The following is a 6721-nucleotide window of genomic DNA, read 5'->3' on the forward strand; positions in this document are numbered from 1 at the left end:
CCATTCTCTTCTTCCTGACCTAAAGAGGTTTGCAACTTAAATCATCATTTTCAAAAATCTCTGCTCCCTAAAGTGAATACATGCAGGCCTGGGCCTATATTTGTCTCAGGTGTGAGGGACCACTTTGAATAAACTTATTTGTTGATATCCATAGAAACGTGTGCTAAAATAAGCTGGATGTTTTTAACACAATGTCAAATGTTTTGATAAATCCGTTGTGGTTTGAACCACCATGGTGCAACTTGAACCACAAATTATAACCCCATGTACCTTACCTTTTGGACAATTAAAAAAGTTTCAATTGCATCTGGTGATTGGTTAATTAAGGTGTAATAACACACAGGAAGTGTGTCTACATAGCATAATACAGAAGCCCATTATCAGCTGAGACTGATGGTTGCTGATTTTTATTTTACCTCTATTTAACTAGGCAAGTCAGTTAAGAACAAATTCTTATTTTCAATGACGGCCTAGGAACAGTGGGTTAACTGCCTGTTCAGGGGCAGAACTTTGTCAGCTCAGGGGTTTGAACTTGAAACCTTCCGGTTACTAGTCCAATGCTCTAACCACTAGGCTACCCTGCCGCCCCTGATAATGGGCCTCTGTATGCCTATGTAGATATTCCATAACAAATCAGCCATTTCCAGCTACAATAGTCATTTACAACATTAACAATGTCTACACTGTATTTCTGATCAATTTGATGTTATTTTAATGGACACATTTTTTTGATTTTCTTTCAAAAACAAGGACATTTCTAAGTGACCCCAAACTTTTGAACGGTAGTGTATGAATTATCTTTGCATTGTTGGAAAAGTAGCCTCAGAATTTCACTGTTAGTCTACACCTGTTATTTACGAGGCATGTGACAAATAAAATGTGACTTGATTTTGATTTGGTGTACATTCGGGACACCCATTCATTACTGTAGCTTTAAGAAATGCGTGCGGGAGTGTTGCAGTATTGAACTTGTTCAGAGATGTTTGGACAAGACCCTTCGATATAGGATTCTTTATCACATTGACAGTTTCTCTGAATATTTATGTTGGAAAGATACTGGATAGGCCAATGCATTCGTGTGATCACCCCAGTACAGGACTCCCTTTTTAGAGACTGTCAAGCAGCGACATGCACATGTGAGAGGGTGGAGAGGAAAGGGCAGATGCCGCACAATGCGTGAGAGTGATGCTTCTGGTGGAACCTTGCTCGGATGTAAGTATCCCTGTTGGTATAGGCTACTGCGGCATCAAACATATTCTGAAAATAGCGAACTGGGTCAAGCTGTTCTTTCCCCGCATCATGCATATGATATTGTTTATTTACGAGTAGGGTAGCCAAATAGGCCGAACAATGTGTGTCTGCCCTATGTTTGTTGCATACAACAGTGTCAGTCTTTAATAGATCATATCTTGCGAAAAGGTTTTTTTGACATGCTAAGCATAAAACATTTTAACGAGTGCAGATGGATGGTTTTAAAGTGCTGAAAGTCCTTGACTAAAGGTTGGATGATGTAATTATTCTACGTTGCGTTGGATACTGGTGCCAATTGCACTGCACCAAAATCCAAAAATGTTATGAAAACATTTTCAGAGATGATTACTTCATATTGACAATTATGCAACTACTTCATTCTATAAAACAGGCCTATAAAATAGATGAGAAACTCTATGTGAAATAGATTTACTGCAGACATAGAACGTGTAACATATAACCTAATGAATCACCTGCAAAATATTGCTATTATAACCATGGCATATTTTGCACCCCATAATAATATTGGTTTCTTTGAGAAAGTAGCTAGATGGACGCAATTTGAGAGACTGCAATGTGTTTCTAATCGTGTTACTGTCGTGACTACAACTACCGGAGTTCAGTCGCTTTCCACCAGCAGTCCAGCCAACCGGCAACAGCCGCAGTTATCACGTGCGCTGATAATACATTATTAGAAACAGCGCCTTTGAAGGAATTATCATGTAAGAAGTAACAATTTTGCTAGCTCACGACTGTTTTATCGATCATTTTCAGAAACGCAGATTACAGATCATGAAACAAATGTCTCGGCGTGACAAACGTGAGTAGCGGATAACTGAGCACCGCATTGATACATTGTAGCCTTAGTGGCAGACCCGTTAAGGGGGAATGGCTAAATAAAGCTACAACCGCAACATTGGCTAACTGTACTTAACTCATGGAATGTAAATTAATAGCAATAAACCTACAGTAGATATATGGATAGAGTGAAAACGTTGTGAGGTGTATTGTGAGAAAATAATGGTCCTCTTTGTTTGTGCGACAGTCTTTTCCCGGTGGAGTTTCCCAGCGCTCAGAGCATAAAATAGAAGTCCAATGAATGTGCACGCGGGGACATAGCACGAAAAACGGCTTAGAAGTGATGGCAAACTGTCGAGACCCATGGTAAGTTCTATTTTTACACATTTCAGATTGAAACATGAGGGCTGAAGTAGGTCAATTCATCACGATCCCCATTCAAACTTGCTGTCAAACTATGTTGAGTTGTTTACTCACCATTATTCTCTCTACCCTGGTGTGAGATATCACATACAACTGTTAATTATAGCCCTAATGTAATTTCTGAAGCGGCTATAGAAGACGCATTGCCATTATAGTGAACCTTTGCCTAGAACATGTTGTGTTCCATCCATCCCCCTGTTGAATGCCCCACCCATTTTTTTAAATAGAATTGTGGACATTACAGAGATGGTAGCTTGAGTCAAGTGGTTTGCAGAATAGGCAACGCTATTAACCTCTATTGCTACCTGCACAATCAATATTTGTTGCATAAGTAAATATATGCATACAGGTCTCTGTATTTAAAGACTCAGACAGAACCTAAATAGTGTTATGACTACACTAGATGTTGAAGTCAGGATCTAGCTATTCTCTTTTGGGGAAAGTGCTGCTATTTGCACTGTCTTGAAAACCTTTTTGAGATTGGTGTTTTTTTATGACATTATTTCTCACAGGCAGAGCAGAAAACAGCTGAAACACAAGCAGTATTGAAATGTTAGATAAGGTTATACACTCAGGTTTCTCTTTAATCAATACAAACTGCAAGCAAGCCTTGCTGACCCATTGTTCCTTATGTTTAAGTGCTACTAGCATTCTGTGTCCTTTACATATCAATAGAAGAGCCATCTGATCTCATGAACTCAGGATGACCAAGTAAACATGTAGTTACAATTACATACACATTTCAATTTAGCTTGGTGTTCCTCTATGCTTGTGATCTACCAAATGAAGAATGCAATGCCATCTGTGATTCACAGTGCGATGATTATTATATCTTTTTTTCTTTCTAGGTTGCCATGGGTGACAGTCCGTCATGAGTATATTGGCCGGAAAGCCTACCAGATCCCTCATTCTACAGCTGTCAGGGACATCAAGCAACTCATCTATGAAGAAACTGACCTGCCTGTCATTGAGCAGCAGCTGGTTCACAATGGGAAAGTGGTAGGTAAAAGGCAATTTTACAAATTGTAGCTATTTTAATTACAGAACATGTACAAATATTTTGTGGCAAGGTTTGACTATAGTAGTTGGCATGAGAGCACAATGGTAAGATTAATTGATAAGAGACCATCCCTTGTCTGTGCATACAACCTGTAACCCCATTGTATCATCTCATCTCATACTCATACTCCTCCATTGTTTATTGTTTTGTGATGTATTGAAAAGGTCTTTAATAGAGTAAGTTAAAGTGCTCCATCCTGACAGTGTCAATGTAGGCTACATCAGTGCTGGTTAGATTGTTAGAAAATATGTGTTCTACTAGGAAGCAACATTGGCCCCTTTGTTGGACTGCATAATAATAACAACAACAACATCCAGAAATGTAGTGATTTAGGGATTGTATCTCAGCCGGTGCTGCTGAGTAAATACCTATTTTGTTGCTAGGGCAGGATTAGAACTCATGACATCCATGTTTGTTTTTAGTGTCAATTTCTTTGTGCAGTCAAGCCTGTCTCTTTCCAACACATGTCCTTCTGCATTGTCAATTCAATATTGGAACATGTTAATACCCTCTTCATTATCGCACATCCTGTGCATTGACCTGGCCAAATTTCTCCTTACTACAGTGGCTGAGGGAATAACATGATGTATTTCCTTTATTAATATTTTTTCCAACAGATAACTGTCCAAAGTATTTAATGGCTCTCCATTGCCACAACAACATTACAATGACATAATCTTCACCATTAACAATGTTATCATTGAGAGGACTACATTTTTTTAGTGTATCACCAGTCTGATAGGACTGTGCATTGATTCAATAGTCTCAAGGCTCTTTGTTTTTCATCTTTTGATAGAATTCCAGTCATAGTGATCAAGAGCGCCTATGATTACAGACACAGTTCCTTTTCATGTCTTGCAAAAGTATGCTCTGTGATGTAGCCTGTGATGTATTCTCTAATGTGACATTTAGGATAACTCATTTATTCTGATGTGTACATTCACATACATTATCAGTGCTGCTTGCTGACATGTCTCACCTATTGCTAAACTATGCAACTAGTTTGCTTAAAGTCCCACAGATGGTATGATAGGCCTACTGCTAGGGGCAGGTATTTACACTCCGTTAGACCACCACAACTCAGGATTAAGGTTGGGATTAGACAACTGAGTGTTTGCTGCTACAGATTGATCACCATGCTGTGTGGCTATGTGGAGTATGGTATAGAGTTTCAGATCCCGTTCTGTCTTTCATGGAAACCCCTCCTGTGGGCCTGGCTCATATTATAGGAAGAATGACTGTGCAGACAACTTGCATTGTCACTTTGGCTCTAATCATGTTATGCATTACATTTTATAGCTATTCATATATTTTATCAATGCTTACATTATTTTTATTAGGTTCATGTATACAGCCTAGCAGCATTGTTGGGTTGTAATGTGCCATAATTAACATGATATAAGGACCCACTGTTCTGCTGAGCCTTTACTGACAGAGGGAAAGGAGCAGGTGGATCCCTGCCATCAGCCCCTCTGATGTCACCCTCAGAAATTAGCCACAGGCCACGCCTACAAACTATCCTATATCAGCTGCAATAGAGCCCCACAGTGGAGGTGTCATAATACTCATAAAATCTATCAATCAAACAGGACAATGGTTCCAATCATTTTTCCACCATTCATTTTTCATATAGGGAATTTTAGAAACACTTAAAATAAGGGCTGAGTTTCATGTAGGCTTATAACCATGTAAATCTCTCTCGGACAAGGTGACTTTTATCAATGTATTTGACCCTATTTACTCTCAGATTTGAAAATGCTAATTAGCGTCAAGGCAGACATTATGCAAATCTACAAGTCCCTGCAAGCTCCTGTACATCATCTCCAGCTGACACCGTTGCTAACAGCTGTTGTGTCCATTTAAAACTTGGTCATGACAGTTCACAGAATTGTCAATTTAAAGAAATGTTGCCAATTTATTCAGTACTAAGTTTAGCTAACATTACATAGTTAATACAGAGATTCTACATAGCCCACTTATAATTTAGCCCAAACAACTACCTCTTTCCCTACTGTATTTATTTTGCTCCTTTTGCACCCCATTATTTTTATTTCTACTTTGCACATTCTTCCACTGCAAATCTACCATTCCAGTGTTTTACTTGCTATATTGTATTTACTTTGCCACCATGGCCTTTTTTTGCCTTTACCTCCCTTATCTCACCTCATTTGCTCACATCGTATATAGACTTGTTTATACTGTATTATTGACTGTATGTTTGTTTTACTCCATGTGTCGTTATATGTGTTGAACTGCTTTTCTTTATCTTGGCCAGGTCGCAATTGTAAATGAGAACTTGTTCTCAACTTGCCTACCTGGTTAAATAAAGGTATAATAAAAATAATAAAAAATCTTACCTTTGCCTCAGTTCGGCAATCTCGTCCAGATTATCATGGCATTTCTACTTCTTTATGATAGCCACATTAGCAGCTAATTAGCATTTTATTTTTGGGGGCTAAATATAGGCAAATATATTGTGATGAAAGTCACCTTGTCCTAGAAAGATTTACACAGTTATCAAAATGTCACTCCAGGGTAAGCCTACACGAAACACAGCCCTTATTTTAAATGTTTCTAAAATCCCCTATGGGAAAAACGATTAGAACCATTTCCTTGTTTGGCCGCTAGGTTTTATGGGTATTATGACTCGTACTGTGGTACTCTATACCCACAGGGAGCCCTCCCTCTGTCCAGTTCAACAGAGTTGAGAAGGGTGTCTGACTGACTTTCATGCAAGTTGAGATCTAGTTTATTTGATTATGAACACAGCTATTCATCTGAAGGGTTGGCTCTGTCCCAGCGTCCATACTTAGCTTGGGAATGTCTTGCTTTGGGGGACACTTAAAGGCAGTAACAAGTTTAGTCTTGGTCTCCATACTCCCCAAACATATTCTTCAGTGTGCCTTTGAGGGTCAGCTGATTCTCCGAAAACAAATTAACTAAGAAGGTTAGCTAACCATCTGAAGGGAAAAAAACTTTGAATGTAAACTGAAAACATCTTCCTCAGGGAATGGAGTAGAGAGCCAGATTTGTTACAGCTGAAATGCTTACCTGGACAATTGGCAATGAATGATTCCAGTTATTTGGAGAATTATGGCCATTGACGCTTTCCAAGCTCAGAAGTAGGACATTGCACCACTACCAGTACCGTATTACCAGGCCTATTATGGTCAGTCAGCATATACTACA

The sequence above is a fragment of the Oncorhynchus tshawytscha genome, linkage group LG13, assembly GCF_018296145.1.
Source record: "Oncorhynchus tshawytscha isolate Ot180627B linkage group LG13, Otsh_v2.0, whole genome shotgun sequence".
Lineage (NCBI taxonomy): Eukaryota > Metazoa > Chordata > Actinopteri > Salmoniformes > Salmonidae > Oncorhynchus > Oncorhynchus tshawytscha.